This window comes from Stomoxys calcitrans, chromosome 2, assembly GCF_963082655.1.
Source record: "Stomoxys calcitrans chromosome 2, idStoCalc2.1, whole genome shotgun sequence".
Classification (NCBI taxonomy): domain Eukaryota; kingdom Metazoa; phylum Arthropoda; class Insecta; order Diptera; family Muscidae; genus Stomoxys; species Stomoxys calcitrans.
In genome coordinates this window covers 83,393,452-83,419,642 of record NC_081553.1, presented here as the reverse complement: position 1 = coordinate 83,419,642, position 26,191 = coordinate 83,393,452, and the positions used below count along the sequence as shown (strand labels likewise).

Here is a 26,191-nt window from a genome sequence, read left to right as displayed (position 1 = left end):
GGCCATTACCGCCAGTGTTGCCGTTTTTGGCAGGATCCACCAGAATTGGTAGGTTTTTATTGTATTGGTGGGTTGGTAGACTGACCTCAATTTTTCGTAGGTTTCCCAAAATATAGATATCAAGTCAATTAGTAAAAAAAAAATTGCCAGGATAACTCAAAATTATGTCACTTCTTTTCGTTTGTTTATTCCTTAAGAGTGAATAATAAAATCATGTATGTCGGGGGGCTTAATACTGTTACATGGGATCTCACACTTTCAAGTTTCAGAGAAAAAGTATGTAAGTTCAGATCTTGACTGTAACTGGTAAGAGTGTCAAGAGATCTCTTACAAATTTCGTAAATTCTGGGTAAGAAATGCCTCTTTTGGAAAATAAAGCCATATGGCAGCTATATAAAAATATGGTCATATCTGGTCCACAGTCACATAATAGGGGGTGTATGCAAATCAAGGCGAATATGGTAAATGTAGATGTAGTAAATGCACATTTATGTGTTCAAAACCTTAAATCGGAAGATTGCTTTATCCAAACTCGGCATGCCTTTTCTTTGAAATTGGGGCAGAAATATGACTTTTATGAACTTGACAAATTTTATTGCGAAATCGGTATAAAGGGTGCTATATTAGGATATAGGTTATCTTTAAAATAAAGGCAGACGGGCGGACATGAATAGATCGTCTATGAATATTATAATGATCTTATATGTATAATTTGTATGTTTTATGTGCTTGATAAAATATGATGTGTCGGATAAAAAATGCGCCTGTTACTCGCTTAAGAGCATAAACCGGCATATCGTTCTAAATGACAGCTATATGTGAATATGGTCCGATATGAGCCATATTCGGTTTCGAATATCGGGGCCCCTAGTACAACTTTCTGTTTCAAATTTCAGCGAAATCGAAAAAAATCCGGCTTTTACGGACTTAAGACCCTTATTCGCCAAATCGGTCTTCATGGGCAAATGTTGTCCGATTTGGCCTATTCTTAGAACTTAGACCTGCGTATATATTTCGATGTGCCGCAAACGGAATGAAAAAAAGCATATACGCCCTATCCTATGGTGATGGGTATAAAAACATATGCCGCATTTTGGCTTGTAGAACATTTGGTAGGTTTGGTAGGATTTTTCTTAAATTTTGGTAGGAAATAATTTTCTTAAGAGGCAACACTGATCACCACACACATTTGCCATGGCTTCAATCAGCCCAGGCCATGTGATAGGACAGTCCTCGTGGCAATGGATCTATCAAAAACGTTCAACACGGTCAGCCATTTCAACCTATTTGAAAATATCTCTAACAAGTCCTGAAAATCTGGGTCACAATTTTTCTGTGTAGTCTCCAGTCGTTTGTGAAATTTAGAAACCTTGTTGACCACGTACAAGGCAATTGGCCGGTCTGTGGTAAGTTATGCAGCGCCAGTGTGGTCTCGTCAGCTCTGTGACACGTAGTGGAATAATATTCAAATCTGTCAAATGCCGCTCTTCGAACTGAGACGGGCTGTCTCCTCAGTTCTCATATGTACCACCTCCTTCAGAAGACAAAGATTCTACCCATAAGAAGACGTAACTACGACGTGATCAAAAGCGTGAGGTCCAGCGCTACAAGAGAGAACCTCCAGCGGCGTATCAAACGGGCGTAGACAAAATTTATACAGATACTGTAGCAGATGCGGTGAATAACTAACGGGTGAATGTAGTCCTTGGAGAGCGACCGCCCCCATTGCACCTGAAGAAATTTATCTTTCCCGGCAAACCAGAGTAGTTCTGGCTCAATTACGTTCCGGCAGATGCAGAGTCCTCAATTGCTACAGAGCAAGGATTAAAGCCAACGTGCAGGATGTATGTCCCGGTTGTGACCAGGGAACACACGTCACCTGTTTAACTGTCCAGCCAGGCTCACTCGTCTCAGACCCAGATCTCTCTGAACGCACCCCATCTTAATCGCAAAGTTCCTGGATCTGGACAGTAAACAGAATCAAGCAGACTGCTATAACAATAACAATAACTACTTAAAAGAAAAAGTAACGCAAGGCAAAAGCCAGGTGGTGACGACTATATAATATTCTACACCAGTGCCAGATTTTAAGACCATTGGATAAAAACTGCGACCTTTGTAAAGAAATTAACATGGACAGACAGACAGACATAGCTAAATCGAATCAGAAAGTGATGATTTAGATTTCTTCCTTTTGGGTGTAACAAACAACAAACAAATGCAATTAGTTATGATATCCTCTGCTAAAGAAGTGGTGTAGGAAAAAATTTCAACAAAATATTCTCAAAACACAAAATGTTTACGAAATTTTTTTAGGAGACAAAATTTTTCGATTCTATCCCACTGTGCGTCGCTGAAATCGGGAGGACTAGTAAGGATCGTCTTCGACGTCGTTTCCAAAGTTAAACTTTAGGTACACTGTGCATCTCTGGACCTTCAATGTATAAGGAAGAGTCTAGGTTAGATGAGTATGGAGGTTTTCACGATTACTGACAGTTGGTTGTTCGCTACTCAGTGTTTGTTTGCCATGCCTCGGAATCATTTAACGTAGACCTGTGCGAGCTTCTCACGAAGGAGGGCTGTACTTGTCTTAGGCCTTATGATGTTGCATGTGTATTAGCTGAGATGTGTATTACACACGGCTCAGGGAATAGAATAAGACTATCAGAGCGACAAAACGTGCCTCCTGGAAGTTTTCAAAGACCAGGTCGATAGCATTCATAACGCCGCCAAGATGAAAAAGTTACTCTCAAAAACTCAAACTGAAACGTTAGTAGACGACATGGGAGTGGGAGCCGAAACAACGGAAGACATGTTGGAGACACCGGAAACTTGGAATAATGAAGTCGATCGGAGTTTTATTATAACGGATTTTTCGGTTAAGGAAGCCTTGAGGAGCTTCAAACCATTTAAGTCACCTGGACCTGATGAAATATTTCCGGGGTACTCCAAAAGGAGACCATCTGGCGCCTCATATGGCAACTATTTAAAAGCGTGCGTAGGACTTGCATATACTGCGAAAGCCTGGCAGGAGGCAAGGGTGGTGTTTATACCCAAGCCCGGCAAGGCAAGTGGTGCGACACCAAAGGCCTACAGGCCTATAAGCCTTACGTCCTGTCTACTCAAAACCATGGAACGCATTGTGGATACCATGATTAAGAGTAAGACATCCAGCCAACTACTTAATTACAAACAGCATGCCTATGTTAAGGCAAGGTCGGTGGAGACTGTCCTGTAGGAGGTTGTGCATAAAATAGAAGAATCCTTCGATTCTTCGAAGATGAAGATGTTGAAGGATTGCATTGACGTCGAGGAGGCGTTTAATAATGTGCCAACCGACACATTGATCCAATCCTTAGACCAGCACCGGGTGGTCCAGGTCCTTAGAGACTGGATAAACCATATGCTAAGTAACAGATGGATACATTGCGGGTCCCATGACATAAATATAAGGGAGAAAGTGGCACAAGGCATGCCACATGGAGTATTTTATCGCTTTTGGTGACCACCATAAATAACTTATTACGGATGCTGACAGAGGAGGGATATGAACCCGTCTGCTATGCGGACGATGTAATAATACTTATAAGGGATAGGAATCTGAACCAGTTATGCAGAAGGGCCGAAAGGGTCTTGCATATGGCATATGACTGGGCTAGACATGTTGTCTTGGCATAAACGGAGCGATGAGGACCACGCCCACTAGAGTACTGGAGGCTTTTCTAGATATCAGACCCATTGACATACAGATTAAATGTGAGACAGCCACTGTGGCTATGAGACTTAAGGCGATGGGATAATGGATTAAGGATGGGAGCAACACATACCATCGTGGTATAATCGAGGCGATGATAGGAAACCTGGAAAGAAGGAAGGAAGGAGGTTTCCGATCGGATACCTGAGACGACACTTAAGGTCCACTGCAAGTCACTGCTGACAGCGGCACAGTGTTGGACTGACGGAACCGTAGTATTGCCGTCTGGAAGATCATGTTACACGGATGGATCAAAGCTAGGGGCAGAGTGGGCCTGGGTGTCTGCATTGCGAACCCAGGGACTGATATCTGTTTTAGACTGCCTGACCATAATACGCTCCTGCAGGCAGATATCCGGGCGATGACGGAATACGTGAGGTGATGTACTAACGCGGTACGTCTTTAAGGACAGTAAAATGGCCATAAGGGCAATAACAACCAGGACGGAAAGGACACGAACAGTCTTGCTGTGTAAGAAGGAGATTAATGCCTTCTCTGAGGATGGCACAATCCGCATTGTTTGGGTGCCGGGCCATAATTTATCAGTGAAGGCCAGAGAACTGCCGTCGATTAACTTGGTTAACCCGAAGCCAGTCGGTAGGACGGGTCGACGTAGTACAATTTAAGGGCGTGAGCGAAAAACAAGCATGTTACACTGTGGAACAGCAAAACAGTCGGTAGGACGATGAAAATCCTATGGGGTGATCCTGATCGTGAGAGGACAAGGCTATTACTGAAAGGAAATAAAAAGGAGGTCAGTATAGCTTATGGTGTCTTAACGGGATACATAGGACTACGAACTCCCTTGTGCAAATTCGGTGCGGCAAGTGATGGCATGTGTAGGGCATGCGGGGAAGATGAGATGTTGGAGCATTTCCTAAGTCATTGCACGGCTTTCACAGCTAACAGACCGGTATTTAGGTGGGGACACGATACCAGACATGAACCAACTTAGGGAGGTGGTATGGAAAACAATTAAGGATTTTGTCAGTAGCACGGAATTCCTTACTTAAAATGTTCTTTTTCGAGGTTTTTTGAGTGAGCAACATGCCGATTATTGGCTTAGGTGTATGTGTATAGTGGGATGGGCCAGATTAATATCTGCACCCTCTTTTCAACTGACCTAACCTAAGAACTTGCACCCACTGATAGGAGTCTTGACAGTACATTGTACTTTATAGTCTAACTTTGTGAGAATGAAGAAGAGTTAGATATGATCGAGAACAAGCAAAATGGGGGAGGAGGCAACTGAAAACATCTGAATTATTTTCACACACATGGTTCTATCGACTTAAGATCACTGTAGGGACTGAATCTAAATTTTTTTAAATCTAAATTTTTGTAAAAAATTCCCAAAATCATATAAAATTTCTTTAACATTTTAAATTATTATTATAATTGCCTTTTTTAACGCCTTTCTCCCACAACTTTCTCGCCACATAACACTACTAACATCGTAAACCTTTTAGATCGTGGTTAAAAGTTATGAAAAGGCTTTATGCGAACCCCTGCATCCTGAGAATTGCTGCCATACATTGTCTTTCGTTTTATTCAAACAAAATTCAATGAATTTTTCTATCCCATTTGAAGAATGAAATTTACTCTTAGATGGTTCCTGAAAATGCATGAAATGATGGTCTTCATTTCATTTAGCTACCTTATGGATACCTTTCCTCCTCGTTACATTGCAAAACAAACACTAGAAGATTTCGATATGGTTTTCACTAAATGTCATGGTTAATGAAATGTCAGTTTTTTTTATTAAATTTCACAATTTTGGCAACATTCTGCAAATACAAAATAACGAAAGTACTCGTACTGGCGCAGTTGGTGAGCTTCAGCACGGATGGAGTGTTACCCTAATACAAACACACACACTTTTCAACTTGCACCTTTATAACTTGCTAATGCCAAAGGCCAAAGAACCCAGTACGAAGAAAAGTGGCACGAAATGTCTTAAATTACAAATGTTCACAACAGAGGTTGCTCTGCAACAAAATACACCAGACATTGCAGAGGAATTGCAAAAGGAAGAACACGAATGTGCTTTTGATGGACGGTCATCAGAGCGTTCGCCAGTCTCAGAGGATGGCGAAAATCGAATAAAAAGTTAACAATGGGATAAAGTATGGAAAAGTAAATTTCATATAAAAGCGTTTCAAGTTTTTGGGTACTTGTCGCCAATATTTTTTGAGAATTCTCTTACCTTTTGGGATTTAGCCAGCAATCTAAAAAGAAAAATATGAAAAAACAAATTATTAGTGTTTTTTGAGAATTGATTTATGTTACTTTATTAATAGACAACAACAAGTAAAGAAAATATAGCCGGTAGGATCCGTAAAAAATGTTAAAATGTTTGGTTGAAATTTTAGTTACACGGTTATGAGACCGTGTAACTAAAATTTCGAGATGTTCTGAGTTTTCTGAGTGTATTGCAAAATGCCTTGTTTTTTGGTTCTTACCAGCAAGTTACTACAAAATTTATTCCATTCATTGCTAGTTGAGTTTTGACCTGGTCAGGTAACTCCCAAGCTTGCGGGTTGCACTTTTATATCTTTTACCCAAAATAAATGCAAGTACTTTTGTGAGCTTATTAAGTAGTCTATTGGTATTATAAGTAAATGGGGTTTTTCTTATGTATGAAAGTTGTAGACCTAGTGTGCATTGGTGTCCATCTCTACACCTGTTTGCCAACATAAGGACATGAGAATGGCTTGGTAGGCTAGGTTAGGTTGAAAAGAGGGTGCAGATATTAATCCACCCCATGCCACTATGGACATACACCTAAGCCTCTAATCGGCTTGTTGTGCGCTCTAATAACTATACAGTAACCTCTAAAAAGAAAATTTTAAGTTAGGAATTCCGTGCTACTTACAAAATCCTTAATTGTTTTCAATACCACTCCCCTAAGTTGGTTCATGTCTGATGTTGTGTCTCCACCTAAGTACTGGTATCTGTTGGACGCGAAAGCCGGGCAATGGCAAAGGAAATGCTCCAACGTCTCATCATCTTTCCCGCATGCCCTACCCATGCTATCACTTGCTGCACCGATTTCACATAAGTGAGCTCGTAGACCTATGTGTCCCGTTATGATACCAATAGCTATACTGACCACCTTCTTACTTTCTTTCAGTAATAGCCTCGTCTTCTCACGATCTGGATCCCCCCATAGGATATTTGTCGTCCTACCGACCATTTCGCTGTTCCACAATGTTGCATGCGCATTCGTCGCCCACTGCCTTAACTCGGACTGCGTCGACCCGAAAGGCTTCGAGTTAACCAAGTTTATTGACTGCAGTCCTCTGGCCTTCACCGCAAAATCGTATGCCCTTTCATTTCCCCTTACTCCGTTATGGCCCGGCACATAAACGATGCGGGCTTTGCCATCCTCAGAGAAGGTGTTTATATCCTTCTTACACTGCAAGACTGTTGGTGAACTTACCGCCCTGGTTGTTATTGCCCATATGGCAATTTTACTGTCGTTAAAGATGTTCACACTCGACGTCCTCGCGTTAGCACCACAGCACTTCACGCATTCCGTGATCGCCCGGATCTCCGCCTGCAGGACCGTATTATGGTCAGGCAGTCAAAACAGATCTCAGTCCCCAGGCCCACTCTGCTTTGATCTATGTTACACGGATGGATCAACGCTAGAGGACAGAGTGGGACTGGGGGTTTAAAATGGCTTCCTATCCTTTCCTTTGTTTGCCTAAAAAGAGACACCGGGAAAAGAACTCGACATATGCGATCCACGGTGGAGGGTATATAAGATTCGGCCCGGATGAACTTAGCGCGCTTTTATATGTTTGAATTTATTGGGTTGCCCAAAAAGTAATTGCGCATTTTTTAAAAGAAAGTAAATTAATTTTTAATAAAACTTAGAATGAACTTTTCAAATATACTTTTTTCCACTTTTTTTCTAAAGCAAGCTAAAAGTAACAGCTGATAACTGACAGAAGAAAGAATGCAATTACACAAGCTGTGAAAAAATTTGTCAACGCCGACTATATGAAAAATCCGCAATTACTTTTTGGGCAACCCAATATTTCGGTTAAAACAGTGCTGATACTTAATGGTTTTTCTTCTGTAGCTGGTGATTTTCCACACACTAGATAACCGTCTTGGTTCCATTTAAACCACTTGCCATTTTTATATAGGAGCAATATCTAAATCTGAACCGATCTTAACCACAATATTTAATTTTCATTCTTGCACCAAAAAGCGCAATGGCAAAATTTCGTGCCAATTAAACAATTGTCACCATTGAATAATAGTCTAGTGCCCATTGAAAAGTTTTTCGCTCATGTGTAAAACTTAAGTTGGGCCCTGGAGGAGCCCAAGAAATCTAGTCGGTAGATTGGTTTTCATGGATACTAACAGAACTTATTGAAAACAAATTCACTAGAAACCCCAAATCAGTAATTTTCAACCCACTGTTCTAAATTAACTGAAACTAAAAAAATAAAAACTTTTTCGCAAAAGTAAAAACCATTCAGTGGCAGCAGAGCAAATAACGCCACATTTGTTAGCCTTTGTAGTAGAATTTTGTTGTCAGCAACAGCAGACAACAGCGACATTAGAGGAAAACTTCTTTTGATCTGAAATTGTGTCTGCAATTCAACCGGATATTAAAAATATAATAGCGCCAACTTATTTGAAAAGAGAAATAGAAAATACAAATTCCATGCCAGATGAACGGATGGCAGGATGTGATCTAAACCAAGATTTAGATGTAACTTCAAAAGAATTGAAAATTCTCCTTCTATTCTGTATTGATGAAGAATGAAAAGCGAAAAACCACATTAAATTGTAAAATACTTAATTTACCATTTAGAGACAATTTCAAAATGACATTAACAGGAACAAGTTTCACTCCAATTAGACTTTAAAGCAAATTTCATTGATATTTTGTCTTTATCGAACATTGAGATAAAATTTAGTAGTTAGAGAAAATTAAATTGAAAATTTCATTGAAATTTTGTCTTTAGAGAAAATTTCACTGAAATTTTGTCTTTAGAGAAAATTTCATTAAAATTTTGTCTTTAGAGAAAATTTCATTGAAATTTTGTCTTTAGAGAAAATTTCATTGAAATTTTGTCTTTAGAGAAAATTTCATTGAAATTTTGTCTTTAGAGAAAATTTTATTGAAATTTTGTCTTTAGAGAAAATTTCATTGAAATTTGTCTTTAGAGAAAATTTCATTGAAATTTTGTCTTTAGAGAAAATTTCATTGAAATTTTGTCTTTAGAGAAAATTTCATTGAAATTTTGTCTTTAGAGAAAATTTCATTGAAATTTTGTCTTTAGAGAAAATTTCATTGAAATTTTGTCTTTAGAGAAAATTTCATTGAAATTTTGTCTTTAGAGAAAATTTCATTGAAATTTTGTCTTTAGAGAAAATTTCATTGAAATTTTGTCTTTAGAAAAAATTTCATTGAAATTTTGTCTTTAGAGAAAATTTCATTAAAATTTTGTCTTTAGAGACGATTCCTCCTTCGATGCTTCACTAGCTGAAGCTGTCGATGTACTTTTTGAGTTCCGTGCTTCCCCGCTGGCGCACACCTTGAGCTCAGTCCAACTGAATGACCCACCCGAGTCCTGGGTCCCGTTTCGATGTCATCCCCTCGTATCTCGATTGTGGCAGGGGTATTTTCAGTTTCCACCAATCCGCCAGACTTTAGCGATGTGGTCGATAGTTCCTCAGGCAAGTGTTCAGCAACAACTGCTGAGTCGTCTCCTTATTCCCCAACCCCACCGCTTCTACAGACCTTCAGTTTCAACTTGTTGAATCCGTAAGATACAAACCCTTCCGACTTTTTGAGGTCTCCGCGACAGCCAGAGTTACGTACGAATACTGCATGTGTCCGGTCACCATCAGCCTCATCCAATCTACCAATCTCCCAGTCGGTGGTAGAAAGATGGGGATTACATTCTCTTAGTCTTCCAAGTATCGATTCAGGATCTGAGGGAATCCTCGGTTTCCAAGCATGAGCCATAGATCGAGAAGGAATATCCTTCCTTCGATCCATCTTGACTAAATCTAGTGCTGCACCTGGCCAGATCTCACCAGTCCTTTTTAGCGCATAACGAAACATTTCAATTGAGCGGTGGTCCCCGAAGGCAATTAGTCTGTATCGGCCCCGTTACCAGCATGCATCGTCACAAACTGGAGGAGACCCAGGAAAGTCCGCAAGGACATTGACTATCCCACTCCAATTATTCCCAGGTATACAGCCCTGTTCTTCTCCCTTGACGACAACTGCCATAACCAAACTGTCCCTAGCGACATTAGCAAAGGTTCTTGGACCCATCTTACTATTGTTGGCCCTAGCTCTTTTAGGCCCGGGATGCCCTCCAGGTGACCGCAGTCTTTTGGATGACAGCGGTTCAGTTTCCGAATCTAGACGTGCAGTCTTTGAGGTAGACTGTGCAGCGAATCCCCGAGCCCAATCTAGGGAGTCTCTCTCCTTATTGGTGAGAGTCTTAGGATCATTCGCACCAAGCCTCTCAATAAACCTGAGAGCGATGCGTCTTCTATTATTCCAGTCTCTTAAAGAGCCACTGCAGCGCAGAGGTTAGCATGTCCGCCTATGACGCTGAACGCCTAGATTCGTATCCTGGCAAGACCATCAAAAAAAATTTCAGCGGTAGTTTTCCCCTCCTAATGCTGGCAACATTTGTGAGGTACTTTGCCATGTAAAAACTTTTCTCCAAAGAGATGCCGTACTGCGGCACTCTGTACGGACTCGGCTATAAAAAGGAGGTCCCTTATCATTGACCTTAAAATTTAATCGAACAGCACTCATTGATTTGTGAGAAGTTTGCCCCTGTTCCTTAGGGGAATGTTCATGGGCAAAATTTGCAATTTGCTTAAAGGGCGTGTTGGTTTAACGGGGAAGGCCGATGGCGTAGGTAAATTATAGGCATGCGAAAAAGGAATAAGTTCGGCCTTGTCCTTAAGACTTGAACCAGGTGTCTTCGTCAAAAGCCCCTGCTGACCAGTCATCTGTCGGCTATTGGAGCATGGAGCAGCTGATCCACCAGTCGAGGTTTCAGTAGCAGACAACATGCTAAGGCCTGATACCACCACCGCAGCTGTTGGATCATTGGAGTCCATTCTTAGCCTACTCTCGGACTCTAGATCTGTCGCTCCACTGGAAACAGGCGCAGATCATCAACTGCCTAATGGATACCTCTATTGTAACTATCCTTGAGTGACTTAAATTTTTTTCCAAAAATAATGACCTATTACGAGTTACAGGAAAATTCTTGCGGGGCGAAACAACAAAACATCCGCTCTACTCAACAGTTCAAACAAGAATCGCGTCTTTAGAGATAATTTCATTGAAATGATGTCTTTAGAGAAAATTTCATTGAAATTTTGTGTTAAGAGAAAACTCATTGTCTGAAAATTTATAAATAACCAAAAAAGGTTTTTATTGGGGAAATAACCAATAAATATTCACGTATTGGGAATTTACTCGGTATAATCCCATCTCTACATGTGAATAATTTGTTACGACTGACGTCATGCGAAACCAACAGAATATTAAGAGGGATATTTGGTGGTTATCTATTGTGTCTCACAAGTTACAGAGAGTTCTACAAGTTGAATCCAAAGTGTAAGGATTGTTACAAAGATCCTGGGCAATGATCGATACCTCGTAGAAGATGAAACATGGTGCATTTGAAGATGCATAGTGCATTATAAACACACTGCTGTTCATTGCTCCTGGAAATTTCTATACATTTTCATTTATTGTACCTTTTAGCCTTCAACTCAAATGAAATTTTTTTCTTTTTTTTTTCAATTTAAGATTGCAGAACACTTCTCAATTCAATTAAGCTTAGAGCAGCGTTATACAGACTACTTAGAATGCTTTAATTTAATTTGCCTAATTAAATGAAGTTCACTCAACTGTATATTTAATATGCTCGCGGTAATATTTGAAAAATTATTATGAATTGGTTTTAAGAGGGAAAACAGTCTGCCCCCAGCCACTCCATAGGGGATGACTACTATAAACATTTCCCGTTGTGGCTGAACAATCGTTTAAACTCTTAACTTTATTTATGCCATAGTAGCAATTATGGCATAAGCAGCGGCTATTTAAGCAAACGTTTATGTGCCACCAACATAACGAACTGAACTTCCGTTTAAATGCTTCTTACCACGTTCATAATTCACTTAATTTCTTTCCATTTCCACCAAAGAGTCATTTACACGCAAAAAAAAAATTCGATTCAAGTAAAGTAAACTTCTTCGAAAAAACGTTGGGCTTTGTTTACGATAAAAGTACATATTTTTACGCTAAATTCTGGCAATTTATTACAAATATAAACTATTTTTACCCTGACAATAACTTTCGTTCTTGATATATAGAACACTAGGCGAACTGGACCCGATCCGCTGCGCCTTCCATAACTCTCTAATATCTTTTTAGGTAGGGGACACTTCGTCCTGAATACGGATATCGAATTCGTGCCATCGTAGCATATGACGATGAACGTGTTCGAATCCTGACGAGAACATCGGACAAAGCGCTGTTTATCCCCTCTTAATTTGGCGACATTTGCGAGGTACAATGCCATGCATGGTAATTTAAAAAAATTTCCCCAAAGAGGGCTATAAAAAAGGTCCCTTATCATTGAGTTTAAACTTGAATCGGAAAGCACTCAATGATGTGTGAGAATTCGCTCCTTCTCGGTTCCTGGTGGTAATGATCTTTCTTAGGGTAATGATCTCATTAGGGGAGAGATGGCACCTCAGACATTTCGACTCAAATATGGATATCAAATTCGTTCTTTATTTCCAACGGAAATGAAGTTCAGTTTAGCGGATGCTTTAGGGTGTACCCCAAAACACGTGGCTCCAATATGGGATATCAAATTCGTTTTCTACTCTCAAATACCTTTCATTTGGGTCCCATATTGTCATACTGGGTCAAATAACCCATTTGACATATCTTTAGGAGGAAAAGCGCCACCTAGACTTGAATGCAAATTTTAATGTCATATTCGTAATCTACTCTCTAATACCTTTCATTTGAGTCCCATATAGCCTTGATCGCCTAATATGCCCATTTGGGGGTATGAGGGGGTGGGTTACCTCCCATTACTTAGACCTAATGTTTTATGCCATATGTAATCTACTGCCTAATACTTTTCATTTGAGTCCCATATTGAAACGAACTTCTAATATATATGCTTAGAGCAGTTTTTGGGTTGGGGGCCCGCTGGGTACTTGGACCCAACTTTTAATACCATATTCGTTTTCTGGTCTCCAATACCTTTCATTTGATACCCTTATTAGGCCCATCGGACCACTTTCGGATATGGGTGTCGTTTTTGGGGTTAGGTCCGCCTCCACCCGATACCTAAAAATTATATGGCCTATGTTTCCTTCCAGACAAACGTACACAATCTATGAACATTTTAAGAAAATCGGTTCAGCTAAGTATAGTCATAATGGGTCTAATGGCGTTTTTGAGGGGTGGCGTATCCCCCTATACTTCGATCTGATTTTGTATGCCAGATTCTATTCATTTGAGCCCCATATTGAAATGAACGTCCAATATGTCTGTTTGGAGGAGTTTTGGGGTTGGGGCGGCCCGATGGGTATTGAGACCCAAATCCTAATACCATATTCGTATTTTACTCTCCAATACCTTTTATTTGATATTTATATTGACCCGATCGGTCCACTTTGAATTTTGGGTTCTGTTTTTGGCATAAGGGGGAGGGTCCGTCCCCCGTCCGACAACGACAAATTATATAGCCTATGTTTCCTCCCAGACCAAGCTACACAATAAGCGATAATTTCAATCAAATCGGTTCTGCAGTTTTTCAGTCTATACGGAAAAAACTAACCGAGGCCCATATATCCTCTGCTTTGCGCAGAGGCGATAACGTAACCAATGAGGTTCTACAGAGGTGCGATTATTGCTAGTTGAAAACTTTAACCAATACCCCGCCATGGCGACGTGAAATACCGTCCACTACGGCAATTTTTGGAAGCCCGAGATATGCTATATATCCGTGATTGGCTAATGTGCCCATTTTGGGCGTTTTTGTGGGGGTGGGGTGACCCCCTATGCTTCGAAATGAATTTGTATGCCAGATTCGTTATCTACTCCCTCACAGTTTTCATTTGATACCCATATTGTCCTTATCGGTCCACTTTAGTTTTTGGGGTAACGGTGAAGGGTCCGCCCTCTTCCGTTATAAATAAATTATAGAGCCTTTTCCTAATTCCTGACCAAATTCGTAACCTACTTCCGAATGCCTGTCATTTGAGTCCCATATTGTCATGACCGTCAAATAAACCTATTTTAGGTGGTTTTGGGGCTGGGGCGGACTGCCGGGTACTTGGATCCAACTTTTGTTATGAAATTCGTACTGTACTCTTGAATACCTTTCATTTGAATCCCATATTGTCCTGAACGATCCACTTTTATTTTTGGGTAGTACTTTTGGGGTAAGGGGAGGGTCAGCCCCCCTTCCGATATCAAAAAATTATATAGCCTTTGTTTCATTCCAGACCAACCTACACAATCTGTGAGAATTTCAAGGTAATCGGTTCAGCCGTTTTTGAGTCTATACGGAACAAACAAACTGCAATTATGTACAAGCCCATGGTCTTGCTTGCGATTACTTTCTTGTGTACGTACACAGTAGTGCGCAATGACTGGCATATGCGTTCACTCATTCTCTCTAGAAGGATAGATACTAGAATATAAATATTGGTCCAACAAATGAATTATCGTTTGCGGAAAACGAAACACTTTCGCTAACAAAGAGATTTTGGTTTTACAGCAAAAGAAAGTTCCTTTTACCGCAGGCGAAGCTGCTAAAAGGCTTACAATAAACAAAGTTAGTTATGTTCAAAAATACTTCGTCTATGGTTTACGTTTGATAAGTTGATGAGAAACGTAACACGTTTACAATGGAAGAAAAACTTCGTGATAAAAGTACTTTGTTTGTCCTAAAAACATTCCTGCATTTTTGTTCCGCACTCGACCGAGCTGTTCAATATACTGACTCTTTGCTCAGTCAAAACAAAAAAGGAAAAAATGTTGTTTGTAATAATGTATGCCAGTGATAACTGCAATTATGTACAAGCCCATGGCCTTGCTTGCGATTACTTTCTTGTGTACGTACACAGTAGTGTGCAATATTGTGAGTATTTTTGCCCATGACTGGTCTATGCGCTCACTCATTCTCTCTTGTAGGATAGAGAATAAATATTGGTCCGGTAAACGAATAATCGTTTGCAGCTAACGAAACACTTTTTGGCATCAAAGATATTTTGGTTTTACCACAAAAGAAAGGTCCTTTTACTGCAGGCGAAGCTGCTAAAAGGCTTACAATAAACAATGTTAGTTATGTTCAAAAATACTACGTCTATGCCTTACGTTTGATAAGTTGATGAGAACGTAAAACATTAAAAGAAAAACTTTGTGATAAAAGTGTTTTGTTTGTCCTAAAAATATGCCAAACGTTTTATATTTTTTACGTGTAGTTCAGCATACGCCCTCTCTACTCAGACTTGTTGAGTAGACCTCTTCTAGCATAGAAGTGCAGAAAATATTGAATTTAATTAAATTATGACTTGATTGGATGACTTCTCGTTATTTGATTATACTTTTTTCTATCCGGGCTATCCATATTTGATGGCATCTTAAAGTGAGTTTCTGTTATAAAATTTTATTTGAAGCAAATAATTGCATTTATTTGTAATTCCTGCAGGTAGGTATGCTGCATGCAAATGCATTTAACTTGTCAGTTATTATTCGCATACAGGAAAACGGATACTCTATATGAGTGTGTGAGTGTATGTGACACATGTAAAATAATTGTGTGCGAACTGACTGTTTTTCGTAGAGGCTCTATTACACTGTATGTAGGCGTCTTATGACATTTCTAATTTAGCACATGTAGAGTTTTACATGTCATGCGATACAAATGAAACTGACATATGTAAAACACTTTTCAAAATAGCACCTGTAAATTTTTTGGTTAAGAGCGTGCTCTATGCCTTCTGACAAAAGCATAGAGAAATGAGCTATTTTTGTTGTCAGTCGAATGAAAGCAACACCAAATTTATTTTTTTTTCTCAAATTTATGATTTAACCACCTTTTTTACAACTTTTGCAAGTTTTGCTCATAATAACATTAGATTTGCTCACATTTTTTTGTTCATGTTATACGAAAATAACATACAGGTGTGATAGCAAAAATAATGAATCCTAAGTAAATGACAATTTTGACAAACATTTTAAATTACATGTGATTGCAAAAAGTGGCATGTGATAGGAAAACTACATACTGTGTAATAGCGGCCTAAGGAAAATGCTTTAAAAGGTTTTACGCATATGTATCTAGTTTAATTCTTTGGCTAGTTTAAAGGCTTTGTTCTCTGTCTCTTCTGTTGTATCACAATGTACTAAATTTGTCTAATTGAGTCTTATTTCAGACTGCTGCTAGCGACAAACAAAACACGGTTTTTATGCCAGTCTCCCTAATTGTTAACCGCCAGAGACTTGAGGATTTTGTTATACCCTTCAAAGGTATGGAAGGTTAAGTAATTTTGTCATTCCTTTAATAACACGTAAAAATATTGAAATGCGACCCAACAAAGTACACAGAAAATAAGTTGGACGTAAATTTAAGATTTTTCCTTATTGGTAACAAAACAAGTCAAAGAAACCAAACTTTTGAATAAGAGTATTATGTTTAAATATAATTTTCTATTCACTAACGGACACGACCACCCGTTTAAAAATTTGATCATTGATTGATTCTTGTTTTACTTCACAGATGACTGTCCAATTGGTATTTTTATACCCTACACCACCACTGTGGTACAGGGTATTATAACATTGTGCATTCGTTTGCAAAGCGAAGAAGGAAAAGAGCTAGACCCATCCATAAGTATACCAATTGGTTTAGAATCAGTTCCTGATTCGATTTAACTGTCCGTCTGTCTGTCTGTCTATGTATTCTTGTAATCAAGGTACAGGTCGCATTTGTTGTTCGATTTTCATAAAAGTCTCGTTTGCAAAGTCACTTTCATCGAAATCGGATCTGATTTGGATATAGCTCCCATATATATCTTTTCTCCGATGTGGCCTTTTAAGTCTTTAGTATCCACAATTTTGGTCCAATCCTTACAAAATTTAGCATGAGATGTTTCTTAAGACGTCTTAATATGCGTTTCATCCGGTTTGGCCTATTAAGGCTGTAGAAGCCACAATTTTGGGTCCAATCCTTACCAAATTTTGCATGAAGTGTTTTTTGTGACGTCCCAATATAAGTGCAAAATTTTATAAAAATGGGATCAGATTTAGATATAGCTGTCATATATATCCTTCATGCGATACGCCTTTTAAAGCTGGAGAAGCCACAATTTGGTAAGTTTCATCCTGCAGAGTCTTATTAATTTTGCAGGGATACCAAGCTCAGGCATGGCTTAAAATACCTTTGGACGTTAAGGGGTATGGAAAGCGCCTTTATGGTCAACAAAAATATGGTAGGTGTTGATTTGACCTCCTAGGGTCTTTTCCAGGATTTGGCGCAGTGTGAATATATGGTCTATGGTGGACCTACCAGGTCTGAAGCCGCATTGATAAGACCCAATTATCTCACTGACTTTAGGTTTTAAACTTTAATCTTCTACCGAGATTGCGCGGACAAGCTGATGCATTCGCCTTATAAGCGTGTCGCCCCCGGTCTTAAATAGTTCAGCGTGCTACCGTCGTCTCCTGCTGCCTTGTTGTTCTTCAGTCGGGTCATAGCTACTTGAACCTCATTCCGACTATGAGGTAAACATTCTATAATATCATCAGGGATTGGTTCTGCGATATCCTCTTCGCCGCCAACGTCGGACACTAGCAGCTGCGTAAAATGTTCTTTCCGTATCCTCAGCACACTATCTATGTCAGTTACCAGATTTTCTTCTTTGCCTCTGCAGGAGGATGTGCTTGTACTAAAGCCATCGGTTTGATGTCTGATTGTTTGGTAGAATTTCCGGACTTCATTCTGAATCCTGTACATCTCTATTCGCTCACACTACCGTCTTTCCATTTCCTTTTTCTTTCTGCGGAATAGACGTTTCCTCTCTCTCCTTTTCTCCGGACACCTCTGATTTGCTACTGATTTCAGGGTTGCTCTGTATGCCGCATTCTTAATTTCAGCAGCATCACGACACTCTTGGTCGTACCATGGGTTCTTTGGAGGAGGCTTCTGGTACCCAACTACGGATTCCATTATGTCATCGGGAGAAGGAGTGCTTTCATCAAACAGTTGTGTCAGTCGAGAGTATTACTATGCCGTTGCCATCTATTGCGTTTGCAGCTTTTCAATGTCCAGCTTCCGTGCAGTGTCAGATCGTACTGTTAACGCGATACTCAAACGGGTGCGAAACTTTGCAACAACAAGGTAAAATTTCAAATTTTGCCCATTAACACTCCACTAAGGCACAGGGGCAAACTTCGCACATATCAATGAGTGCAGTCTCATTTAAGATTTAAGCTCAATGATAAGCCGAGTTCGAACAGCGTGCCGCAGTGCGACACCTCTTTGAAGAGAAGTTTTTAAATGGCATAGTATGTCACAAATGTTGCCAGCATTAGTAGGGGATAACCACCGCTTACAATTTTTTCTGATGGTCTCGCCGTAATTCGTTCAATATCATAGGTGGACATGGTAACCTCTGTGCTACGGTGGCCTCCTTGCTCCAACAAGGTAATGATCCGAATCTATATTTGCTCCACGTTTAATACGCTGGATAATTGCCTCCATCTATCACAACATGATCAATTTGGTTTCTCGTGTTTCGATCGGGTGACAGCCATGTGGCTTGATGAATATTTGTATGTTGAAATCTGGCGCTTCTAATTTCCATGTCTTTTGCCGTGGCGAAACCTACTGGACTCAATCCACTATCGGAAGTTTCTTGGTGTAGGCTAAATTTTCCGACTGAAGGACCAAATATGTGTTCCTTCACTATCTTCACATTAAAATTTCCCAGAACGATTTTAATATCATGAGAGGGTCAACGGTGGTATTCTCTCTTAAAATGCTCGTAAAAATATCTTTGATCTGCTCGTCCTTCTGACGTAGCATGGGCACAACAAAGGCTGATGTAGGAATACGGGGATTTTATGCGGATTGTGGCTAGCCTCTCATCTACCGGAGTAAAGCTGGAGACAAGGTGTTTCAGTCTCCGACAAACCACAAATCCACAGCCAAATTCATGCCTCGTGTTATGGCAGCTATAGCATAGTTCATCACCATTTGGTGTTGTAGTGACGCCATTCCTGGCCCAACGCGCTTCCTGTAAGGCGAAAATATCTGCCTTGTACTTCTCCAAAACATCCGTCGACGCGCATACTCCATCTTCTCTATAAAGAGTGCGGATATTCCAGGAGAAAATCCGCAAATCTTGGTCCTTTATTCGTTCGCGTGGGTCGTCTATGTTTGGGGAGGCCGTTCTTACTATTCTGTTGTTACTCAGAGTAATTCTTATATTTTTCCGGCCCAGAGCCACAACAGCATGGGTTTTGTAGTATCGCACGTGTATCCCTCGATGTCACGGGCCTTTTTCTCAAAGATCCGACTCTCGCCTCCGGCCGCCCCTTACCTGGGAACAAACGCTGATATTGGCCATTGGTTATTTGAAGGCTTATTAACTTAGGCCGTAATAGGGCCAAATCTGTTCATATTTTGACATAGCGGTCAAATTAGCCGATGTGCTGATTGAGCTTTTTGAACCGCGATTTGGTTGAAATTTTTATACCCACCAACATAGGATAGATCGAATTTAGTTTGAAGATCAGCCAGAAGCATTGCAAGAGCTGCCAGTGCATCCAGAAAAAGTCACCGTTTGGAGCGGTTTATAGGCTAGTGGCATCATTGGACCGTACTTCTTCAAAGATGATGCGAATCACAAATTAACTGTGAATGGTGAGCGCTCTCGTGAGATGATATCCATCTTTTTTTTTGCCCAAAATGCAAGAGCTTGACTTGCATGACATGTGGTTCCAACAAGATGGCGCCACATGCCACACAGCACGCGTAACAATGGACTTACTGAGAGGCGAATTCGGTGCACATTTTATTTCGTTTCGGGATCTGTCAATTGGCTGCTTTAATCGTGCGATTCAACGTCTACAGACTATATTTGTAGGGCTTTGTTAAAGCTCATGTCTATACAGACAAGCCCGCTTCAATTGACGCATTGGAAGATAACATTGAAACTTTTAGTGGGATACCGGTCGAAATGTTGGAAAGAGTACGCCAAGATTGGACTAAGCGGATGGAGCATTTGAGGCATTCATGGTCAACAGTTGCACGAAATAATCTTCAAACATTAAATTAGTACTGTCCTATCGATTCAAATAAAGATTTCATGCATTTTTCTAAATTTAATGTGTATTTTTGAAAACTTTCCTATAGCTCTTAAAAAGTCACTCTTTACAAACGGTGTATTGCATACATAGTGAAAGCATTGTCCCATAATTTCACCAGTAAACTTAGTGTGCAAATAGCGCTAAGTGGCTTGAGCTTCCCTTACAAGGCTACTATAAATGCATGAAAGCTGTGGTTAACACCCTAGCTAAGTTGACAGTGAGCTCGGATTATCAGTGCAGGGGTATTGGGACAATGAACAAATTTTGTTCATTGTCCCAGACTGCAACCTAGCCTTATTTTGTCTCTATTTATGTGTGTTTCAGTTTCATAAAACTTGTCTACAGGAAAAACCAGGCTGTGCTGTTAAGTTTCAAAACATTTTTATTGTCTATGAAGTAGAAAATTTAATAACTCCTTACAAGGACATTTACTGGTATCTCACGTACATACCACTCTTACATTTATGGGAATGAACATAATTTTCCTCTTTTATTTTATTGAATATGAGTGCGCATAAAATGGCCCTTCATAGCCAAAGGGTCCTTAATATAAATTATAAATCGATTTAAATTTCCAAGAATTATTTTACCTCTACTCAAAGCACACAAATCAAACGCAATCAAATCAATGCTAAAATGACGTACAGCAGAAGTAAATTTTATTACAGCACTGGATTTCGATTCCACGAACACATGACATAAAAATAGCTCACCTTCGACCGCACTGTGATAACGAAGTTCGCAGCAAAATTCCTCAAGGACTTCTTTACATTGTCAATAAATCTTTCATAAACAATAATCGAATAATCAATAGAAAATATTTACATCGTCTTGAGCTTGTCCTTTCCCTGCCTACTACTACTATTGCCTGTAGGCAGACATTGTAATGAAATAATTTCCTCTGACAATCATTGCGAGAGTAAATTCAATATTAAGTCCAAATATTCAATCGTACATTTATTTACTTTGTCTTTGCATAGATATTGGGTTTTGGTCATTTTGAAAATGGCTTAAGAGGGAAGAGCCAAGAAACCATGCAACCATTTACACTCAAGCAAATTTGTTATTCAAAACAGCAAAAATGTTTGCTAAAACAGCAGTTTTTGTGCGCTGAAAATGGGAAAGCAGACATTACTGCTGTTTCTGCAAACATAGGGCTGCTGTATTAGCAAACATTTCTAACTGCTATTTCAACTAGCAAAATGTGCCGTTTAGTGTACGCAAGTCTGCTGAAAAAAAAATTGTCTGCTACTTTATATGGATGCCACATACTTGTTGTGATTACCTTAGCCATTATTTTGAAGTTTTTTTAGAATATTTGTTGGAAGAGATGAATTTTATTTGTGGAATATTACTGTAATGAAGCTACCAGATCCATCCATGGATTTATATTTCGAAATTTGGCTGAGCTAGCTCTGGCATGACCTTTTGTATTTAAATTTAAAGAAAAAAGGTTGTGGAAAGTATGCATTCAGAGGTGATTTTAAACATCCACTGAGACACACATTTACATTTGTTTTATTTTTTCTTATAATATCCCCTTCATAATTAAGCAGAAGTCATTTTCAGCAAACAACAGACTTTCCAGCAGTTAGCCTGCTACTCTGAAATTGCAGTAATACTGCTGTAAAAGCAGAACTACTTTTACAAAAGCAGCATAATTAACTACAAATATTCAGCAGACTGTGTTTGTTATTTTCAGCTAACCTTCTTCTATGACTGTAGGGAAGAAGAATTTAATAAAAATGTTCGAAATGTTTTCTAAAACTTAAAATTTTATATTAATTCTAATACTAACTTACACTAAAAAATGTTTGTCCTAACTTTAAAGATTCGAACCAAAAATTAACAAACTTAATTTAATGAATGAAGAATTCTTCTGTGTCAAGGCGTATACATTGGCGGATTGCATTGAGATCGGGGGGGCGTTTAATAATGTGCGGACCCACACATTGATCCAATCCTTAGACCAGTACCGGGTGGACCCGGTCCTAAGAGAGTGGATAAACCATATGCCAAGAACAGGTGGATAAATTGTGGGTCCCATGACATAAATATAAGGGAGAAAGTGGCACAGGGTACGTGGGCCTGGGGTCTACATTTAGAACCCAGGGACTAAGATATCTTTTAGACTGCCTGACCATAATACGGTCCTGCAGGCGGAGATCGGGGCGATCACGGAATGCGTGAGGAGGCGTGTTACTAACGCGATGACGTCGAGAGTTAACAACTTTACGGACAGTAAAATGGCCATAGGGGCAATAACATCCAGGAGAGTAAGGTCACGAACAGTCTTGCCTTCTCTGAGGATGGCACAATCCGCATCGTTTGGGTGCCGGGCCATAACGGAGCAAGGGGGAATGAAAAGGCAGACGATTTGGCAGTGAAGGCCAGGGAAATGCCGTCGATAAACTTAGTTAACCCGAAACCATTCGGGTCGTCCAGTCGGATTTAAGGGCGTAGGCGTAGCTCTGTGGAACAGCGATACAGTCGGTTGAACGGCGAAGATCCTATGTAGTGATCCGGATCGTAAGAGGACGAGGCTATTTCTAAAAGTAAGTACGGCAACAGTAGATTTCAAATCTGACGTACAAAATCAGATCGAAGTATAGGGGTCACGCCACCCCTCAAAGACACCATTAGACCCATTACGACTATATAAAATTTACTTGGCTGAATCGATTTTCCTTAAAATTTCACAGATTGTGTACGTTTGTCTGGAAGGAAACATAGGCCATAAAAATTTTAAATATCGGGTGGAGGCGGACCCTCCCCTTTACCCCAAAAACCCCACCTATATCCGAAAGTGGTTCGATGGGCACACTACGGGTATTAAATGAAAGGTATTGGAGACCAGAAAACAAATATGGTATTAAAATTTGGGTCCAAGTTCCCAGGACAACCAACCCCAAAACTCCTCAAAACAGATATATTCGAAGTTCATGTCAATATGGGGCTAAAATGAAAAGTATTAGGCAGTAGATTACAAATATGGCATAAAACATTGAGTCCAAGTAATGGGAGGTCCTCCACCCCCAAATACCCCCAAATGGGCATATTAGCCGAACATGGCTATATGGGACTCAAATGAAAGGTATTAGGGAGTAGATTACGAATATGATATTAAAATTTGCGTTAAAGTCTAGGTGGCTCTTTTCCTTCTAAATATACATCAAATGGGTTATTTGACCCATTATGACAATATGGGACTCAAATGAAAGGTATTTGAGTGTAGAAAACGAATTTGATATCCCATATTGGAGCCAAATATTGTCGGGTACGCCCTAAAGCACACCCTAAACTGAACTTCATTTCCGTTGGGAATAAAGAACGAATTTGATATCTATTTTCAATGCAAAATGCGGGTAGCCGCCCCAGCCCAAAACACCCTCCAAACGGTTCATATTTATCGGCCATGGCAATATGGGGCTCAAATTAAAGGGATTTGGAAATGCAGCACGAATTTGATATCTACATTTGAGTCAAAATGTCTGAGGTGCCATCCCTCCCCTAATGAAAACATTACCCTTGGGAAGAACATTACCACCAGGAACCGAGAAGGGGAAAATTCTCACACATAAATGAGTGCCTTCCAATTCAAGTTTAAACTCAATGATAAGGGACCTATTTTTATAGCCGAGTCCGAATGGCGTCTCGCAGTGCGACACCCTTTCGGGAAAATTTTTTAAATGACCATGCTTGGTATTGTACCTCGCAAATGTCGGCAACATTAAGAAGGGGATAAACACCGCTTTTTCCGATGTTCTCGCTTGTATTCGAATGCGATATCCGCATTCAGGGCGAAGTGTACCCACCCTAAAAAGAATATTAGAGAGTTAAAGAAGGTGCAGCGGAGCCGGTTCGGCTAGAACTTTATATTAGTGTATATCGCCCTGTTGTATGTTTGATGCATACTATTGAATACTGGCTTGAGGTCGGCTTAGGTCGATTAATTTTTTCCAGGTGACCAGTCCGGAACTTTTTGGGGTGCAATTGATAGTAGTACTTTAAGGCTACGAAGTCTGACCGGAGACTTTAATCTGGTACCACGGGTGTCAGGTGCCCCTGGAACTTTGGTTCCAGCCTGACAATGGTGAGGCCTCCGTATAAAGCCACGTGGCGGCTGTGGTTTGTACCCAAATCGCGGGTAGAGCATAAGCTTGGCTCCATAGATCGAAGGGAGACTTAGGTAGTGCTCCGCTTCTAACCAAGGAGGTTAACACGTCCAAATACGTGTGGGGGTGTTGGTGGACGCATTGTATTGACCCTTGGGCCTTCGTCTTCGCAGGTTTGGGCCACGATGGCAGGCATCTGCGTTAAACACGACATTCGTGTCAAAATCACGTTAGCGGTCGAACGCGTAAAGCTAGCTGCTTGAAACTTTACACAGATACTTACTATTGATGTAGATCGTTGGTGATTGCAAATGGGCCAAATCCGTTCAGATTTATATAAGCTCCCATATAAGCCGATCTCCCGATTTGACTTCTTGAGCCCCTGGAAGCCGAAATTTTTTTTTCGATTTGACTGAAATTTTGCATGTAGTGTTCTTTTATGACTTCCAACACAACTGTACCAAGTAGGGTCCGAATTGGTCTATAACCTGATATGGCTTCCATATTCACCGATCTCCCGATTTGACTTCTTGAGCCCCTGGAAATCTCAATTTTTGTCCGATTTGGCTGAAATTTTGAATGTGGTGTTCGGTTATGACTTCCAACCCCGTGCTGAGTATGGTCCAAATCGATCTATAATCTGATCCAGCTCCCATTAAACCCGATTGCCCGATTTGACTTTTGAGACGTTACAAGCCCCAATGTTTGTCCGATTTGGCTAAAATTTAGCATGTAGTGTTGTGTTATGACTTCCAACAATTGTCCCAAGTACGTGTGTCAAAATCAGTCTTTAACCTGATATAGCTCCCATGTAAACCGGCCTCTCGATCATCCTTGTTCGGTGACTAGAAGCTTTTAATTTTGTGGTTTGATAGAAGTTTGGTATGTAGAATAAGATTATGCCTATCAATTAAATTTATTTTGTCTAAATTTCTAATTTAGCAGAATGCATAGTGATGGGTTCCCAAGATTCGGCCCGGTCGAATTTAGAACGCTTTCACTTATAAAGATTAAAATTGAATAAACACAAAACAACTTAGGTCACTTTCTAAATGATAAGAAATAAATCAATTTATGGCCAAGTCGGCATGCCTAAAAGTGGTCAATCAAAGCAAAGAAAATGCAACGATAAGTAAATGTCTGCAAAAGATGAAATATTGAATTTAGTTATTGTTTGATTGGTCAACAATGCAAATAATAAGAAAAATTCCAAATACTCAATTTAATACAATATGAATAATTTTCTATTTATTTAGTAAAGGCCGTAGAAGAAAGCAGCAATGTACAATTTTTGCGGTATTAGGAGATAATAAAAATATTTTTTGATTAATACTTTATTAAAAATATCTTTTCAGAATTTCATCCCAAAATATTTGATTTTGTTATTTGTAAAGTTCTCTTAAATGCCTATTTGCTGTCTATTAAAAATCTATCAAGTTGAAGCGTATAATGAATGCGTTTCTTTCACTCCAAAAGGAAAAAAAATGGGAGCAAATGTTCGATTCGCCTCATTCAGCCCTCAGTTATGACTTTTTGGCCTTCACACATTTTTGGTTGTACTTTTTTTCTGCTGGTCATTGGTCGTCTCGCCTTGGCTATTGGTCCAGCACCATGGGTGTTCACCAGGCTGTTCTTATTTGCCTGTGAGAAATTTTTGATTATTATTTCGATTCCAGCAGGTGTTACTGTCATGCTGAGCTTGCTGTTTTTCATAAATTTGGTTTTTTTGCACAAACAATGATTGTTTTCATGGCTCAGTGCGAAGCAACGCCAGAGGCGTTATTTTAGCCAAGGCTAATGCATTAGTAAGAACTAAAAATTGTTTTTAAGGTTGGTAAAGAGATGCCATACCATCAGAAAAAAAATTTCAGAGGTGGTTTTCTCCTCCTAATGGTGACAATATACTACACT

At 39.7% G+C, this 26,191-nt stretch overlaps 1 non-coding gene across 1 annotated transcript; it reads left to right on the top strand.

The window, feature by feature from the left end:
- The first annotated feature begins 13,641 nt into the window (after window positions 1-13,641).
- On the top strand, window positions 13,642-13,818 carry LOC131995398 (U4 spliceosomal RNA). Its single transcript, XR_009397462.1, has one exon. It is a non-coding gene; the product is annotated as a U4 spliceosomal RNA (small nuclear RNA).
- Window positions 13,819-26,191: the final 12,373 nt, after the last annotated feature.